The following is a 20,829-nucleotide window of genomic DNA, read 5'->3' on the forward strand; positions in this document are numbered from 1 at the left end:
TACCTTCATTACAAATACATTTCATTATAAATGGATTCAGTGAGGGAGCAAGAAGTTGAGTTAGAAACACGTAGAGAAACGACTTGGAAACAAAGTCCTAACTTTTTCAGCTGACTGAATGTGAGCATGTGTCTGAAACTGAACTAAAGACACTTGGAAACAGTCATGGTCTTATTTGTAAATAAATTATGCTCATTGAATTGCACTGCATATATATATATATATATATATATATATATTTTTTTTTTTTTTTTTTTTTTTTTTTTTTTTACCAGAATGAATGTGTTCAATCAGAATGTGCTTAATTGCTCTGTATCGTGATTTGGGTGTGAATCGTATTGCATTGCATCAAGATGCCACACACATATCTTAATATATTGGATTGGAGATGTTGTATCGAGATGCGTAACGTATCGGCCTGAAAACTGAGATTCCAACCCTAATGTATACACAATTCTGTACATTTGCCTGTAACTATATAAACTCATGGTAGTATGAGTATCCCATTTCTCCTCAGTCTTTCACTTGAATGTCCACCTCCTGGCTTCTCTGTGGTGTGTCAGCTCAGTTCAGGGCCTGAATGCCATGTCATTCCTGATGCTCCACTACTGTGTGTTGGCCGTAAGAACAGACAGACTGCTCCTGACACAGGGAACATCAGATCAGCTGTGGATCGCTTGCACTGGATTACATCAGGTAGTGTCGAGGACAACACACCGAGAACACTGTCAACTCCCATCCATCTGTCTTCCTAAAGGCTTCAGCAATCACTGTGGTCCACAGGGGTCTTCAATCCATATGCACTTGACACTTAGAGACCTTGAAGACACAAAGCACTGCTCTACTGCACCCATTATTCATACCATTACATACCCAGCGTTTCCACGTGAAGGTTTGGACTTCTTTGCTCACCACACCATACTTTCATACAAAACAATCATTCACTGTCCCATTAGACTTACTACACATATGTATAATATATAACAGGCCAGGACAAACGTCCAGTGCCCTCAGAGGAAAGTTTGTGAAGCTTCAGGAGGTAGGGAAAAGATAAATGAGTGTTTAGTTCATTTTCAGTTCTGCAGGCGGCATAATCCGCACCGCAGGCTGGAAAATCTAGAAAAATGTGTTTTTTGTTTTTCTTTTTTGTTTATATTTTATATTATTATTTGGAGACAAAAATAGTATGATGTTAGTTGTGAACTAATAGAATCTGAACATTTGAACAGGATCTTAAACTGTAATGTCTGTAAAACAGAATTTCAGTTGAACACAGTTTTAACATTGGTGATAGAACATTAGATCCTGTTGGGATCAAATAAAAATATGTTTAGTATTTGTGCAGATTTCAGGTGCAATTCAATTCTTCAAGGAAATAATAATAAAAAAAAAAAAAGAAACAAGCAAAAAAATTGCCTTTTTAACAGTATTGTGTATACGGATTGTGATCCTAGTACTGTGGACTTGTATCGTATCGGCCAGATTCTTGCCAGTGCACAGGCCAAATCAGCAGCTGTAGCAGCAGGATGCAGCTGGTCCCTCTGCTGGACACGCTGCACAGGATGAGGTTTTCAGCTTTAATCTCAGAGCATCCCTGAGGCATGTGAATGACAATAGAGAAACTCATCCACAGCCAACCTACCCGGAGCATTTCCCTGACCCGCTCTGTACGTGCACTAGAAAAACCCTCATGCTTCGTCCAATTCTTTATGAATACCCCCCACCCCCAAAAACCTACACATCAGCTTCCTCCAGCCTCTGTGGGACAAGGGGAAAAAGAACTCATAAAAATCAACAGCCTACAGCAGAACCTGACGGGCTCTAAATCTAATCAGGCAGCGTGTTTGTTTACTTTTCCTGGCACGGCTCTGTGCTTCAGAATAAATAGGCTTAGATTGAGGTAAGTCAATGAGAGTACAGAATGTTGGCTCATACCCTCGTACGCTCACACACTTTTTTTTCCCTCGGCTCTCACGTTGTCAGTCGTACACACAGGAGTCCAGAAATAGCAGTGTAAAATGACCACATCGATCACTGTCAGGCGTGCTGGAGCAGCCCAAGACTCCTCCACCTCCTCTGGTCTGGCCTCTGACAGCTACTGTCCAAGACACTGTAAATGCCACTAACATGACGGACAGCCACAGGAGACGGTCTGCTGCCGCCGCCGCTGCTGTCGAGGGATGCACTACAGTACACAGCAGGTTTATGGCAGAGGGGGATTTTAACACCAAGTGTGACTACGCCGTGTGATTGGCAAGAATCTGACAATACAAGTCACAATACTAGATCATGATACGATATATCATGATTAGGGATGTACAATATGAAAATTTCATATCACGGTTATGTGACCAAAATGATCAGTTATCATTATCGTGGTATTGTTGAAATTGTGCTCAAAATGTTCAAAAAGTACTAACACACACACTGAAATAATTTAACCAAGTGTTATTTTGGGGGGGGGGGGGGGGGGGGACCAAAAACAAAAAAAACAAGCAAAATAATTGGCACACTGCACTTTCTCTTGGAAAAAACATCAAATATTAACCCTTAGTGGTCTGAGCCCAGTTTGGCTGTTTTCAGTACTTCTGATGTTGCCTTTATATACTATATAAACAAATGTTTTACTATACCATGTTGGGATCTTTTTTTCCTATCTCATCTGTCTATATTTTTTTCCACTTTAACCTACTATAATAACACAAAAGGAAAAAAAAAAAAAAAAAAAAAAAAAAAATATATATAAATATATATATATATATAATATAGTATATATATATATATATTATATATATATATATATAATATATATATATATAAATCCAATTTGAAAAATGATGTAATTATTGCATAATAACACACAGATGCTTAACAAACCTTTTCACAGACTGAATATTGGTTCCAAATATTAGGTATAGAAAATTAAAATTGTAATAAATTGAAACCATACTCAAATATTTGACATAAAAGGAGATCTTCACATAGGGTTTTTTCCCCTAAAAGTGCAGTAACAACACAGTTTATCATGAGAATTAGAATTTAAATGGTAATACTAACCGTCTGTGATTTTACTGCCGTTTATCATTACACCGGTAATGGTTACATCCCTAATGATGATATATCATTATACTATTTAAAAGTTTTTTAAATGATTATTTCCTTGATGAATTGAATTACACCGAAATCTGCACAAATACTAAACACATTTTTATTTGATCCCAACAGGATCTAATGTTATATCACAAAATGTTCCTGTGTTCAAACTGAAAACTGTTTTAATGACATTACAGTTTCAGATCCTGCTCATTTTCTATTTGTCCATAGCTATCATGGAGTGCAAAATCAAGATAAACACAATCAAGAAGTTAATGTCTGTAAAACAGAATTTCAGTTTGAACACAAGAACATTTTGTGATATAACATTAGATCCTGTTCTGATCAAATAAAAATGTGTTTAGTATCTGTGCAGATTTCTGGTGTAATTCAGTTTTTCCAGGAAATAATCATTAAAAAAAAAGAAACAAAACCAATAAAAAAATTGCCTTTTTAACAGTATCATGATATATCGTTATATATCGTATTGTGATCCTAGTATTGTGATTTGCATTGTATTGCCAGGTTCTTGCCGATACACAGCCCTATCTGCTACCAAGTTTTGTTCTTTTTTTTTTTCAAACTATTTTTAAGACAGGAAATTAGGTTAAAACAAGTTTTTCAATTACACATCTAAAAGTGCTCATTATTCCCTGCAAAATGGAGGCATCATTCATCTTTCTACCATAAATAGTTGGCAAACGGCAAACAAAAATATAGCAAGGCTGTCCATCCGGTACCGCCATTCATCTTTCTACCATAAATAGTTGGCAAAGGGCAAACAAAAATATAGCAAGGCTGTCCATCCGGTACCGCTGGGTCGGACCCAAGAACACATTTCTTTCATTAAACCAGTTTAACATTCATATGCAGCATTTACGCAAATGGGTCACAACTAGGGCTGTGTATCGGCAAGAATCTGGTGATACGATACAAATTACAATACTAGGATCACAATACGATACATCACAATATATCATGATACTGTTAAAAGGCAATTTTTGTTTGTTTCTTTTTTTTAAAGATTTCCTGGAAGAATTGAATTACACCAGAACATGTACAAATACTAAACATATTTTTATTTGATCACAAAAGGATCTAATGTTATATCACAAAATTTTCTAATTCTCCTAGTTTCCAAATGAACTAAAATCTGCCTCTCAGACAGTAAAAAGTGCTTTTAGGATGCTTCAAATAACCATTATTTAATAGAACAGTGTTAACAACAATAAATAAGATATAAACAATAAAGAAAAACAAAAATGAACCTCCGCCATATCTGCATTTGAATAAATACCTAAAAATATCGATACAGTACGTTTTAATATTGATACAGTATCATGAAATGAAATATCACGATATTGCAGAACCGATATTTTCTTATACCCCTAGTCACAACACCTTACAATGCAGCGGGAAGCAGATGTAAGAGTGTTCAGGAGTATTTCTGTCAACAACTGGAAGTCCTGCAGGTGAGAGTTAAGTAAAAACTGCTGTGGACACTACGGCTGTCTGACATCAGTCAGATGAAGCAGCAGTGTCAGCCTGAATGATGCAACACAAAACCACATCTAAAGCTGTGGGATTTCACTGACATGCACCTGCACGAGTTACCACGCACTGTTTATGTTGGATGTTTGACTTATTTAAGCTAACAGCTAAATACCCCCACAGCAGCAGCTCCAGAAACAACGCAGGTGGAGAGCATCTTGGCTGGACTTGATAACTGGGGCCTTGATCTGTCATGCACATGGTCAGTTCAACGGACATCAGCTACATTACTACCATTACCCCAATTAAATCTGTATGTTACTGATGCACTGATGGAAGAAACAAAGTGCAGCTTGTCACCTTTGAAACGATATACAGATGGAACTAGGGATGTATCGATATGAAAATTTCGTATCATGGTTATTGTGACCAAAATTATCACAGTTATTATTATCACAGTATTATTGTAATATGCCTCAAAATGTTCAAAAACGTAGTTATACACACACTGAATAATTTAACCAAGGTGTATTTTGGAAAAAAAAAAAAAAACTAATACAGTAACACACACAATGTACTTTCTGTTGCAGAAACATTCAAATAATAACATGTAAACCACAAACATACAAATGTGCATTAAAGTTGGCACCTTATGGACACAACAGATATGTGCACCGGGGTGGAACTGATAGGATCTGATCAATATCAATGCCATTATCAGTTCTGCTTATCAATCCAATTCATTATCAATTCTCCTATTGATTCCTGAGTGGTTTTTGAGTGTGAAAAAGTAGTTGGACAGGTCAGAGTGGAGTGTGAATATTTTCCAGATCAAATCATTCCCAGTGTCACACATATACACTAGTGTACACACAAACAGAAAGGGAAACACAGTCAGATTTAACTGAACTGTTTAATGAACAAATGGAAATATTCTGAAAGAATGAGGATTTAAAACATGTTAGGCTGATGTGATCCAGACTGGTCAGTGGTTCAGTCCTGGTCAGTGTCCTCTGGTCCAGTTCCTCTGGAGGTCAGTCAGTGGATTTCCTGTTGAATGTCCTTCAGTTCATAAACCCTCCTGTCCTTTGGCTTTGACACACATCATGTGTCTTTGTCCAGTTGAAGTTCACTCATTTGGGCTCATTTGAACTGACAGGAGTTTGTCCTGAATATCTACATTCAGACACTTTCTCTGTTGGGGGAGGATCTGAATCAGCGGGGGGCCGGGGAGGGGTTAACACTAGCACGGACCGGGTCTGTCTGCTCGGATGGACCAAGTCCATGCGAGTGCATGTTCAAACCGACCCGCACTTGGACAGACCGGGTCTGTGCACGTGCTTGCTCAGATGGACCGGGTCTGTGCAGGAGCCCGTTATCTCCGAATCTGTGCAGCTGTGTCCGTGCAGGTTCCTTCAGCCATGTTCTCAGAGGCCAAACATTACAAACTGCGCACACACGCGTGGAGTGGAGCTGCTTCTAACGGAAATGAACGTACTGTGAGTTTTCTCAGTGCGGTAATCAGACATGGTTATCATAATAATTAGAATTTAAACGGTAATACTAACCATCGGAAATTTTACCGCAGTTTAGCATTATACCGGTAATCGTTACATCCCTAGATGGAACCATTTGTGGCATTTATCAGTCAGGTTAAACAGCGCTATGGTTGATGTTTTTGTAGCTGCACCTGTAGAAGCTGCACAGAACGACTGTTGACAAGCTCATAATCAAGTACACTAGTGTAGTTTATAATACTGTGAATATTATTATTAAGTTTGATGTGGGGAAAAGTTGAACCAAATGTCAATCTTTGTTTGATGTCAGGGCCCGCCCCCGTGTTGGAATCAGGTATCCTACAAATAAATGTGAGTAAAACGGATTCCTGTCAGCGTCCATGGATCACTGGCTTTGACTTAAACAGATAATTACTTGATTTCCTCCTGGTTTTATAGTTTTATATAAAGCCCTGCTGTTACATGTTTGGGACTCATTTCTGAGTGAGGGGACGTGTTTCACTGGGAGACTAATGTCAACGCATAGACGTGAATCTTGGCCTGAAATTATTCAACAATTTATTCGATTATTTTTAATGAAATGCACTATTTTGCTCCAGGTTGATCTGAACTCCCTTGTATTGACAGAGTAATTAACAATATTGAAACAACCTGCAACATGCATGTGTCCCAGCAGGTAAACATTACAAACAGCATGCATTTTAATCACTGCTCTCACAAATGGATTAGATTTGCACTAAGATGCAACTTTACACCAATCAAATTCCCACACCTCTGGGTTATACAAAAAAAGTATTTTTAAAACGATTAAATCATAAGCTCTCCTTTTATGAATAAAACACTGGCATACATATAACACCTGCCAAATCTCAACACAGATTACAATAGTTGTGCCCTGCAGCTGCTGTTTTGAACCCAACACACAATATCCACAAACCAACAGTGTTGAGAATCCATATATTACTGTAACTCTAAAGTGGATCAGTAGTTATGAACTGATACAGAAAAGCATGGTTGTCAGGAAAGCAAGTAAATTCTTTATTAATACACCAATCATCATTATCATTATCAAACCACCATAGATCACTTAATAACTGTTACACTTTACATCACTGCTACACTTTGTATAACTGGTTCATTTATATCAATGCCCTGAAATGTGTAAATATAATCAGAAGTCTTTATTTACAGTATTGTACAGGAAGGTCTTTAGAGGTAGTTTCTTTAGCAGGTGTCTTTTACAGTATATATACTAACCTTAATGTCAACCTGGTACTAACCCGCTGTTGTGTTTTGGTCTGTTTTTTGTCTTCTTGTGCTGTATGTAAATCAATAAAGTATCTATCTATCTATCTATCCATCTATCTATCCATCTATCTATCCATCTATCCATCTATCCATCCATCCATACATCCTATTTCAATTAAGAGCTTCACCTATAAACTGCAAGGATACACAATATGACGCCAATAACATCACTTTGTCCTCAAAGGTTAAGACTAGGGCTGGGTGAAAAAAATTAATTTGATCGATCTTAGATTGATTTCATTTTAATTTTGCATAATCAATTAATAGTGGATGAGATTGATTTTTCAGAGCAGGACCATGAGTATGCAGAAGCTCCGTCTTGTGAACTTCTGGTATGGGGCTCACAATGGCTCTGGCGCAGAAAAGACGCAGCGGAAGGGTGGGGAAAACCCCTGAGCTGGAGGTCCCCCTGCCTCAAACTGAACCCACAGTGTGAAGGAACTGCACGCCTGGAGGTTCTACGAGGAGAGTCGCAGAAGCCGCTAATTCTTGAAATGATCCGACTGCTACGCCACTACCCCTGCTCCCTGACCAACAATCACGGAGTACAACCCCACTCCAATCACGGAGCGCACCCCCCCCACACACACACACACAGGGAGTAGAAGCCACCAGCCATAAAACAAAATAAAGATGATGAAGAAGTCTGTTCTGAGCCACTGTAGTCCTGTTCATTATTTCAGAGCACATTCAGCAATTTACTGCTGAAATGTCACATTTATTCCTTTCTAATATCAATATTCATCCCAGTATTGATGTGTTACATGACTGCTGTAGTCAAATAATCAGGTTACAACTCAAAATTGTACTCTGGTATCATTAAATTAATCTGAATCAATCAATTAATACTGAATCGAATCATGATTAATCAATCCAGAACCTTATGAATCGAAATCAAATTGATTATGGAAATCGGCCATGATACCCAGCCCTAGTTCAGACCATCCGATAATCCAAACCAAAGCAGTCGAGCACATGACATTCTTCAAATGCAAATAATATGTACGATTTTCTGTCCCACATTGGAATATTTGGAGTTTTCGGAGCCGTCGCACTCGTTGGTAGACCTGGAGCAGAAAAGCTGCCTCAGGGCCAGTGTCGATTTCCCACGCTGGCCTCGCACACGTCAACACAAAACTGTCAACAGTGAAAGGAAACGGGAACTGCTGATACCGGCAACTTTCACTTTGAACTGCATAGACTTCGGACAGGTGACGTGCCCCACATACCGAACAAAAAAAAGGCACCGCGTATGAGCTGGTGGCATGCCAGAGAGAGAGAGAGAGAGAGAGAGAGAGAGAGAGAGAGAGAGGGAGAGAGAGAGAGAGACAGAGAGAGAGAGAGAGAGAGAATGTGTGTGTGAGCATTCTGTCTGGCAAACACACAAACACAACAGATGTCTGTGGGCTCCCAGCAGGGCCGCACACACTGACCCCAGGTTCACCCAGACCTACACAACACAACAAAGAGTCTGCACCAAAACAAACGTAAACAACAAAGAGTCTGCACCAAAACAAACGTAAACAACAAAGAGTCTGCACCAAAACAAACGTAAACAACAAAGAGTCTGCACCAAAACAAACGTAAACACAACAAAGAGTCTGCACCAAAACAAACGTAAACAACACCAAGAGTCTGCACCAAAACAAACGTAAACAACACCAAGAGTCTGCACCAAAACAAATGTAAACAACAAAGAGTCTGCACCAAAACAAACGTAAACAACACCAAGAGTCTGCACCAAAACAAACGTAAACAACAAAGAGTCTGCACCAAAACAAACATAAACACAACAAAGAGTCTGCACCAAAACAAACGTAAACACAACAAAGAGTCTGCACCAAAACAAACGTAAACACAACAAAGAGTCTGCACCAAAACAAACGTAAACACAACAAAGAGTCTGCACCAAAACAAACGTAAACAACAAAGAGTCTGCACCAAACAAACGTAAACAACAAAGAGTCTGCACCAAAACAAAACGTAAACAACAAAGAGTCTGCACCAAAACAAACGTAAACAACAAAGAGTCTGCACCAAAACAACATAAACACAACAAAGGAGTCTGCACCAAAACAAACGTAAACACAACAAAGGAGTCTGCACCAAAACAAACGTAAACAACAAAGAGTCTGCACCAAAACAAACGTAAACACAACAAGATAGTCTGCACCAAAACAACGTAAACACAACAAAGAGTCTGCACCAAAACAAACGTAAACAACACCAAGAGTCTGCACCAAAACAAACGTAAACAACACCAAGAGTCTGCACCAAAACAAATGTAAACAACAAAGAGTCTGCACCAAACAAACGTAAACAACAACCAAGAGTCTGCACCAAAACAAACGTAAACAACAAAGAGTCTGCACCAAAACAAACGTAAACAACACAAAGAGTCTGCACCAAAACAAACGTAAACACCACAACGAGTCTGGACCAAAACAAACGTAAACAACAAAGAGTCTGCACCAAAACAAAAGTAAACAACAAAGAGTCTGCACCAAAACAAACGTAAACAACAAAGAGTCTGCACCAAAACAAATGTAAACAACACCAAGAGTCTGGACCAAAACAACATAAACAACACAAAGAGTCTGCACCAAAACAAACGTAAACACCACAATGAGTCTGCAACCAAAACAAACGTAAACACAACAAAGGGTCTGCACCAAAACAAACGTAAACAACAAAGAGTCTGCACCAAAACAAATGTAAACTAGAAAGCACTCGAGAGCACAGACCTCCGCCAAGGCTGATCAGTGTCGTCCCCCCCCCCCCCCCCCCCCCCCCCGAGTCACCACCAAAATGTAATCATTTCTTCTTATCCCATTTCCAACAAACCCTGAAAATTTCATCCAAATCTGTCCGTAACTTTTGAGTTATGTTGCACACTAACGGACAGACAAACAAACAAACAAACAGACAAACAAACAAAACCCTGGCAAAAACATAACCTCCTTGGCGGAGGTAACAACACCAAGAGTCTGGACCAAACAAACGTAAACACAACAAAGAGTCTGCACCAAAACAAACGTAAACACCACAACGAGTCTGGGCCAAAACAAACGTAAACACAACAAAGGGTCTGCACCAAAACAAACGTAAACACAACAAAGAGTCTGCACCAAAACAAACATAAACACACCAAGAGTCTGCACCAAAACAAACATAATACAACACCAAGAGTCTGGACCAAAACAAACGTAAACAACACAAAGAGTCTGGACCAAAACAAACGTAAAACACCACAACGAGGTCTGGACCAAAACAAACGTAACAACAAAGAGTCTGCACCAAAACAAACGTAAACACAACAAAGAGGTCTGGACCAAAACAAATGTAAACAACACAAAGGGTCTGCACCAAAACAAATGTAAACAACACAAAGAGTCTGCACCAAAACAAATGTAAACAACACAAAGAGTCTGCACCAAAACAAATGTAAACAACACAAAGAGTCTGCACCAAAACAAACGTAAACAACACAAAGAGTCTGGACCAAAACAAACGTAAACAACACCAAGAGTCTGGACCAAAACAAACAAACACAACAAAGAGTCTGGACCAAAACAAACGTAAACACAACAAAGAGTCTGGACCAAAACAAACGTAAACACCACCAAGAGTCTGGACCAAAACAAACGTAAACACAACAAAGAGTCTGGACCAAAACAAATGTAAACACAACAAAGAGTCTGGACCAAAACAAATGTAAACAACACACCAGAGTCTGGACCAAACAAATGTAAACACACCAAGAGTCCTGCACCACAAACAGACGTAAACAACACAAAGAGTCTGGACCAAAACAACGAAAACAACACAAGGAGTCTAGACCAAAACAAACAGGACACACACACACAGCCTGGAAATGACAAAACCACATACTGGACTAACTGAAAACCGCACACTGGACTAACTGAAAACCGCACACTGGACTAACTTATTGTACCAAATTATACTGGTAGTAAACAATGGCTGTGCAACATTTCACCATCTACCAACAATCAAGGTTTTCCTCAGAATAAATGAGAAAAAAAAAAGAAAAAAACCTGATTCCTTCAAATAAAGTAAAACTACTTACGTAACGAAAAATTACAGAAAGCGCATGCCAAAAAAACAGAAACTAATGAAAAACTTAAAATGACACAGAACTGATGTGATAATGGCCAGAAGAAACCCCAAACGCATCTGCTGATTGATGAAGTGAACACTGAGCATTTTTCAAATGGTGCGTCATCAAATCTGACACTGATGATAGGAACATTTGGACTGCTCTATTTAATGATGCAATTTATGCAGTTCATGTGAAAAGCAGATCATATGCCAGATTAAGATCCTGCACATCCATCATCGTCTCCACATCAAATGGCTGAGCTCTACACTTGAACTAGGGATGTAACTATTACCGGTATAACGATAAACTGCAGTAAAACTGCAGAACGGTTAGTATTACTGTTTAAATTCTAATCATCATAACTGTGTTTGATACAGCACTTTTAGGAGAAAAAATGCCAATGTAAAGATCTGCTTTTATGTCAAATATTTGAGTATAGTTTTATTACAGCAGTTTTATAACAATTTTAATTTTTTATACCTAATATTTGAACCAATATTCACATTTTCCATTCTTTGAAAAGGTTGTTAAGCATCTTTGTGTTATTATGCAATAAAGTAGAAATTTTTTAAATCAGATTTTAGATTTTTTGTGTTTTCTGTCCTTTTATGTTTTATAGTAGGTTAGAGTGAAAAAAATATAGGCAGATGAGACATGAAAGCTGTGCTAAAAAAACAGATCCCAAACATGGGTATAAGTAAACTTTGTTTACAAAGTATATAAAGGCAAAATCAAAAGGACTGAAAAATGAACAAAATAGGCTCAGACCACTAAGGGTTAATATTTGAATGTTTCTGCCAAGAGAAAGTGCATTGTGCCAACTATTTTATTTTATTTTTCAAAATACAACTTGGTTAAATTATTTCAGTGTGTGTACAAGTACTTTTTGAACATTTCTAGCACAATTTCAAAAATACCGCGATAATAATGATACCTGTGATAAACTTGGTCACAATAATTGTGATATAAAATGTTCATATGTTTCCATCCCTAACGAACACATTCCACTTCCATCTCCTACTCTTGCAGCTCCAGACACAAAACCTTGGATCTGATTCCCACCGGGGGAACCACTAAAGTAAAAATAACCGCCCTCTACAGCACTAACACCAGCGTATCTTTGGTGCTGACAGAGTTAACAAAAGAGTGTGAGGTGCAGTGCATGTGCCAACAACAATTAAGAGATTTCTGTTTGTGCTGTTTAACATCTGATTTGAAAATCCAGCAGAGAGCGTTCCAAGCGCTGAGTGCTTGGCATGCAGCAGACGCTTGGCCTACCTCTTATGATAATATGACTGTTACATACCCAGCGCTCCAGCTGAGCCCAGCACACACTTTGAAGCGACACCCCCCCACCACCACCACCGCTCCCCAGTTGTCGTCATTGCCGCCCCCCCCCCCCCCCCCGCTGCCCTGATCTCCTCCTGAGTGCCACGTGCTGCCGGTCTGCCAGCCTGCTGTGCCATCTGACACACTGAACCCCTGACACCGACCCCCTACCCCCCACCACAGACTGGATAACATAAAAAACACATCAGCCTGTTCTGGTCTGCATTCAGTCTGAAAATACCAGTGAGGGTGCAGCTACAACAACTAGGGACCGACTGGATACTGTCATGGATCTTTATTACATCTGTGAAATGAAGCAGGCAGCACTCAAAACTACTCCAACAGGCAAAAAGTCTACAGATTTCACCAAAAACACAAGATCAACTTCCATGTGCTAGATTGAAAGACATCTTGAGCAGTGTCTTTCAACAGAAAAATCTATTATATGAATGCAGTTTGACCACGTTAGATGTAGAGGTGTAAGAAAATATCGGTTCTGCAATATATCATGATATTTCACAATACTGTAATCGATATTAAAAGTGCTATATCAATATTTTTAGGTATTTATTCAAATGCAGATATTGTGGGGGTTAATTTTTGGTTTTCTAGTTTTTAGTTTCTATTTATTATTATTTAACACTTATTAAATAATGTTAGTTCTTTTATTGGGATTGAACTAAAATAATATGTTATTTATAAAGTAGAAGAATATGAACATTTGAGCAGGATCTTAAACTATAATGTCAGTAGATTATGATTTAAGTTTTATCAAAAGAAAATTTTTTGATACATTAGATCCTGTTCTGATCAATAAAAATGTTTCGTATTTACATTTATGCATTTGGCAGACGCTTTTTTCTAAAGTGACTTATAGGGAGAAAACCAAAATAAACCCAACTCAATGTCTAAGCTAATAACAGCTGGAGTTACACTACTGCTGCTGATCAAACTGAGTTCTGTACACAGAAATCCAAGTTTAGGCTGTTACGGATGCAGGCAACTGTGACAGCAATCAGCTTCAAAACTGTGTTGGGTAACGTCAACCTAACAAGCTTGCACAATATCACAGAACACACCCCAATATGAGGACAACAATTTCATGTAAACACAAGCACATAAAAATCTGATATATTGAACCTTTAGCCCACTCCATGACAACACTACGGTGAATGATGATGGCGCCTGCAGATTGTTTAGGGAACCCAAAATAAGAGCCAAACTATTGTGACTGCAGCTTATTAACTTGTTAGTACTTGTATTTGTAGTAGTAGTAGTATATCCTGTTAGTACTTGTATTTGTAGTAGTAAGTATCCACTGTTAGCACTTGTATTTGTAGTAGTAGTATATCCTCTGTTAGTACTAGTAATTTGTAGTAGTAGTATATCACACTGTTAGCACTAGTATTTGTTAGTAGTAGTATATCCACTGTTAGCACTAGTATTTGTAGTGGTATATCCACTGTAGCCCTAGTATTGGTAGTATTATGGTATATTCTCTGTTAGTACTTGTATGTGTAGTAGTAGTATATCCACTGTTAGCACTAAGCTATTGTCGTAGTAGTATATCCTCTGTTAGTACTAGATTTGTATAGGTAGTAGTATCCACTGTTAGCACTAGTATTTGTAGTAGTAGTATATCCTCTGTTAGTACTTGTATTTGTAGTAGTATATCCACTGTTAGCACTAGTATTTGTAGTATTAGGATATTCTGTTAGTAATTGTATTTGTAGTAGTATATCCACTGTTAGCACTAGTATTTGTAGTAGTAGTATATCCTCTGTTAGTACTAGTAGTTTGTAGTAGTATATCCACTTTAGCACTAGTATTTGTAGAAGTAGTATATCCACTGTTAGCACTAGTATTTGTAGTAGTAGTATATCCTCTGTTAGTACTAGTATTTGTAGTAGTATATCACTGTTAGCACTAGTATTTGTAGAAGTAGGATATTCTGTTAGTACTTGTATTTGTAGTATTATATCCACTGTTAGCACATGTATTTGTAGTAGTAATAATATATTCTCTGTTAGTACTTGTATTGTAGTAGTCGTATATCCACTGTTAGCACTAGTATTTGTAGTAGTCGTATATCCTCTGTTAGTACTTGTATTTGTAGTAGTAGTATATCTACTGTTAGCACTAGTATTTGTAGTAGTAGTATATCCTCTGTTAGTACTTGTATTTGTAGTATATCCACTGTTAGTACTTGTATTTGTAGTAGTAGTAGTATATCCACTGTTAGTACTTGTATTTGTAGTAGTAGTAGTATATCCACTGTTAGTACTTGTATTTGTAGTAGTAGTAGTATATCCACTGTTAGTACTTGTATTTGTAGTAGTAGTATATCACTGTTAGTACTGTATTTGTAGTAGTAGTAGTATATCCACTGTTAGTACTTGTATTGTAGTAGTAGTATATCCAATGTTAGTACTTGTATTTGTAGTAGAGTAGTATATCCACTGTTAGTACTTGTATTTGTAGTAGTAGTAGTATATCCACTGTTAGTTACTTGTATTTGTAGTAGTAGTATATCCACTGTTAGTACTTGTATTGTAGTAGTAGTATATCCACTGTTAGTACTTGTATTTGTAGTAGTAGTATATCCACTGTTAGTACTTGTATTTGTAGTAGCAGTATTAACAGTCAATGGTCCTTTGTTCTGGTCTCTAGTACTTATACTAACTCCAGCCCGTTTATCAGTTCTAGTTTCAGTTTTCTGTCATCAGTTCCATCCATGTGTCTCCCCCTACTTCCCCCTTCCTGCCCCAGTCTCTCTCTCTCGCTCTCTCTTTCTCCTCCTTTCCTCTCTCTCTTTAACCCTTTCTCTCCTCCTGTCACTCATCCATCCTCCAGTAGTCTGCTCTGCTCCAGGGTTCTGCTGTTAAAGGTACTTTTTCCTTCCACTGTCACCAGTCACTAGTGTTTACCTCCTGTTGGTTTCTGTAAATTGGCTTGAGAGTCTGGGTTTCGACCAACTCCATGTGTAAATCGTCATGAGATACTTTTGCTATGATTTGACGCTATATAAATAAATTTGATTTGATGATTTGATTATCAATGGCACCAAATGAAAAGGAAAAGCACAGTAGAAATTCCCAAGGGGATGCATATAGTTTAAAAACAATCTCCTACATCCTACAAAAAACCACAACCTCCCATCATTTGGATGCTCCAAAGTCCAGGGCAGGAAGCAGACTGTGTTAGTACACCTGTCTGGAGGCTATCATCAGGATGAACAAATGATTCTTTAAAGTGGTTAGCCAAAACATAGATAATGTGGGTTAACCCTTTCATGTCATAGCGGCCTACAGTAGACAGCTATTCTCCAGCTGTTCTCTTGTATGTTCATGGATGTTGTTATTTCAGTTCCGTATCAGCCAACACAGTGGACACATATGCATCATCCCATACACTGCAATTCATACCATTACTGCAACTTTATGTTCTTGATAAATCTGATCTGCAGTAACAGGTTTGAGTGTAAATCAATTGCTTGTTATTGTTAATAGCCTGTAATTAACCATTTTTCTTAAAAAGTTTTTTTTTTTGCATATTATCTCCATAAAGTGAGTAATAACTAATATTAGACTATGTTAAAATGTGACAAAACATCAGATTAGCAGCATTTTTAAAAAAAAAACGTATTTCATACTTTTCACACAGTGCATCACTAAATACATGTTTCTTTGCTTCAAAAATTAAATGCATGGTGTCCAGCTGAGTGGACATTTTTGCAACTCCATGAAAAATAGGTTCATAAAAATTTTTTTCAATCGCATTGTTTTTTTTTTTAATGCCTAAAGAGGAATAAAAACACTCAGGTAAAATCTTTGATTAGGTGTCAAAAAAACAGTATTCAAAATCTCTGATGGGACATTTAGAGGAACAATATTGACCCACATTTGTACTTTTAAATTCATTTTAGCTTTAGTTGGACCATAAGGGATATCCAAACCAAGGAGCTACTGTATATTGAAATAAACGTTGGAATGGCAATCAATTAAAGTTTCGCTCTCTGATGGGACATTACTGTGTTTTGAAACATTAAGATTCTCATAATTCATGCATGAAAGGGTTAAAATAGGTGGTACAGTTAAGTGAGCTATGTCTTCTAGTCACCACTGGTATCCTGAATAACCACTATGTCCCCTTAGTGACCTGCTGTGGGAACTCAGCACACACATATAAATATATGATGGGAAAAGTCAGTGACAGTGACATCCCAGTGTGATTCAACAATACACCTGTGCTGACAGCTACACAGGCACAATGATCAATGCAGGCCATTCACTGTCCAAACAATCATTTTACCTGCAAGAATAGAAAGAACACAGAGCCGACGATGTAAACAATGCACGGCTGTAGCAGCATGTTAGCATGTTAGCATGTAAACAAGCCCGAGTGACAACACGTCCTGATCTAAACTCAGTACACACTATCGCAGAATACACCCACGAGCACTAAAACACACATGCAACACAATGTTCGAGACCACCGACACTGGGGTTCCAGTCAATATGTCAGCATTGTTGACATTTGTGTGCCAGCGGCTCTGATGCCACAGATGGTCTGAGCCCAGCAGCGCCCCCTCCCTCCGGCCCCCGGTCATTACGCCAACACCAGGCCCCGTCCCGACACACCAAACAAAATGTCGGACTGGCTGAAGTCACATGACTCCTTTGTACTCAGAAAACCACCTCACGCACAAATAAGCCGGGCAAACCTGGCAATTTTATCCAATAAAGACACTACGTATGCCCGTTTAACACACACAGTCCTCCGGGCATCCCGAATGTTCCATCTGTGGCTGAAATCCGTCGTGTTTCGCCACAGAAAATTGGCGGCCATTTTGTGAAAGCTTGCGCAGAAAAAAAGAGGGACTCCTGTTATCATGCAGAAATAAAAATACACCAAAGCACACAATTTAACATTTTCCAACTGTTAAAGCATACCGATTCCTCTTCTTTCTCCATCCCCGTAGGCATCTGCGGCACTGCCCGGTTAATGGATGCATATTCGTGTAGGTCGGGTAAATCCTCACAACGGAAGACGGGTAGTGGCTTGGAAGCGTCCAGCGCCCGTGCCCGAAACGACAATTTACTCATTTTTCACAATTCGAGATGCAATATAAATCTATCCGATCTCCTAATATTCACAACGGTACCGAGTAGAGCTTTCATGGATGTTTCTGTGCGGTTAATCTCTATTCTAACGTTCGAATGGTCGTAGCCTTATTTAGGGCGTCGCCAGCGGAGCCGGGGGAAGGCCCGGATCTCGGTCGCTCTCTCTCGGACTGTTTTTTTTCCTTCGCTCCGCTCCATACCGTTGGTTCAGTGCGCCATGGACAACATGGCGGACATTTAAAACTCTTTGGCTGTGTTTGGCTCGGAGCGGTCCAACCCCCAGCCCCCGACCGACCAGTCCCACACCGGCCCGAGCGCCTGCGCGGTACGGGGGTGGGGGGAAGGGGGCATTTTAGCAAACGAACGGCTCTGCACACATGCGCATGAATTATTCAAATAAACACCGGCATGACACAAATACAGAATGCACAAATAAAGAAAAGAAATTACCACCCCACACACATTATATATGTATATACAATTAATATAAATGATATAATAATAATATAATATACAAATTAAATAAATAAAAATCAATCAATCAATCAATCAATCAATCAATCAATCAATTAATTAATTGGTTCTTTCTTTATATACCTAGAAAACGAACTGCTCTGCACACCTACACATGAATTATTCAAATAAACACCGGCATGACCGAAATACAGAATGCACAAATAAAAGAAAGAAGAAAAGAAAAAAAGAAATTACCACCTGACACAAATTACATATGTATATACAATTAATATAATATAATATACAATTAAAAATTAAATAAATAAATAAATAAAAATCAATCAATCAATTAATTAATTAATTAATTGGTTCTTTCTTTTATATACCTAGAAAATGAACTCCTCTGCACACATACACATGAATTATTAAAATAAACACCAGCATGACCGAAATACAGAATGCACAAATAAAAGAAATAATAAAAGAAAAAGTAGAAAGAAGAAAAAAATAAAAGAAATAACCACCCGACGCAAATTATATATGTATATACAAATAATATAAATATAATTAATATAAATAATATACATAATATAATAATAATGTAATATAAAAATTAAATAAACATTAATTAATTAATTAATTAATTGGTTCTTTCTTTTATATTTCTAGAAAACGAACTCCTCTGCACACATACACATGAATTATTAAAATAAACATGACCGAAGCATGACCGAAATACATATTGCGCAAGTAAAAGAAATAATACTTGCCAAGGGACTACAGATGGAAATTAGCACTGCTGCTACAATCTGGTATATTTACAGCTGCAACTGTTGTAGATGTTCATTAATATGCACGGTCCTTAACAAATAAATAAATAAATAAAAGAATAGAAAGAATAAAAGAAAAAAAAAAAAAAGAAAAAAACAACCACCCAATGCAACATACATACATATATATACATATATATATATATATATATATATATACATACACACACACATTATATATATATATATATATATATATATATATATATATATATATAATTGTTCTTTCTTTTATAATTGAAGTTTGTATTGGAGTTTTTAGTTGGTACATGATAATCATACAAGTACAGCTGCAACCAATTGACTCAAAGTGATCAAAAAAAAAAAAAAATCATTCAACCACATTTCTCCTGAATCAAAGCTTTGTTTCCTTCATTTCTCTGCTGTTAAACATCGGTTCCACTGTTGTGTTTCACATGGACGCTTATTGTGACGCACAAAGAAACTTCAATTCAGGAAACCTGCTATAGAATATTTCCCCTCAAATCAACTTGAGTCGCTTAATCGAATTGTGAATTTTTGCATTCACTTCAAGAACCTAATCAATTAATCAGTTGCAGTTTTACATGCATTGTTGCTTAATGTTAACAAGCAGGGCTTTTATACATAAATGAAAAGTATCAATAATACTAGAAGGCATGGAGGTTCTTAGAAAGAAAAGTCAAAAAGGTCCAGATCCAGCGGTGATACAAGGACCCATGTCCTGTTCAACAGTGTCTGTGTTTAAACTAAAAAACTGATCTGCATGTTTAATACATGTATGAATAGGGCTGAGTAAGTATTGTCACATGACACATACTACAATTTATAGAAATACAATTTGGAGTAAAAATACTTAAAGTCCTGCTGCGTGACATAGGGACTCAAAATAAACATCATTTTATTCACTTTATTCAAATGTCCAAAACATATTATTATTAAAGTTAATAGTACATTTACATATACACTATATTTCCAAAAGTCTGGTCTCCCCCATCCCAATCCTCAGACTCAGCTGTTCCAGTCCCTTCCATGTCCACAGGTGTATTAAATCCAGCCCTAGGCATGCAGACTGCTTTTACAAACATTTGGGACAGAATGGGTCTCTCTCAGGAGCTCAGTGAATTCCAGCGTGGAACTGTGATAGGATGCCACCTGTGAAACAGATCCAGTGGTGAACTTTCCTGGCTCCTAAATATTCCACAGTCAGCTGTCAGCTGGATTATAAGAAAGTGGAAGTGTTTGGGAACGACGGCGACTCAGCCACGCAGTGGTAGGCCACGGAAACTGACGGAGCGGGATCAGCGGATGCTGAGGAACAGTGCGGACAGAGCTTCATGGAATGGGTTTCCGTGGCCGAGCGGCCGCATCCAAGCCATACATCAGCAAGTGCAATGCACAGCGGTGGATGCAGTGGTGTAAAGCACGCCGCCACTGGACTGTAGAGCAGGGGAGGAGCCTTCTCTGGACTGACCAATCACGCTTCTCCATCTGGCGATCTGGTGGACGGGTCTGGGTTTGGCGGTCTCCAGGAGAACGATACTTGTGGGAGCGCATTGTGCCCAGTGTAAAGTTTGGTGGAG

General features: G+C 38.1%; 1 pseudogene; it reads right to left on the reverse strand.

Annotated features, from left to right (window-relative positions):
• LOC115416286 (enhancer of polycomb homolog 1-like) overlaps positions 1-18,233 on the reverse strand; it is a 71,088-nt pseudogene extending 52,855 nt beyond the window's left edge.
• Between the last annotated feature and the right edge of the window lie 2,596 nt (positions 18,234-20,829).

Source organism: Sphaeramia orbicularis, unplaced genomic scaffold (genome assembly GCF_902148855.1).
Source record: "Sphaeramia orbicularis unplaced genomic scaffold, fSphaOr1.1, whole genome shotgun sequence".
In the NCBI taxonomy this organism is placed as follows: Eukaryota; Metazoa; Chordata; class Actinopteri; order Kurtiformes; family Apogonidae; genus Sphaeramia; species Sphaeramia orbicularis.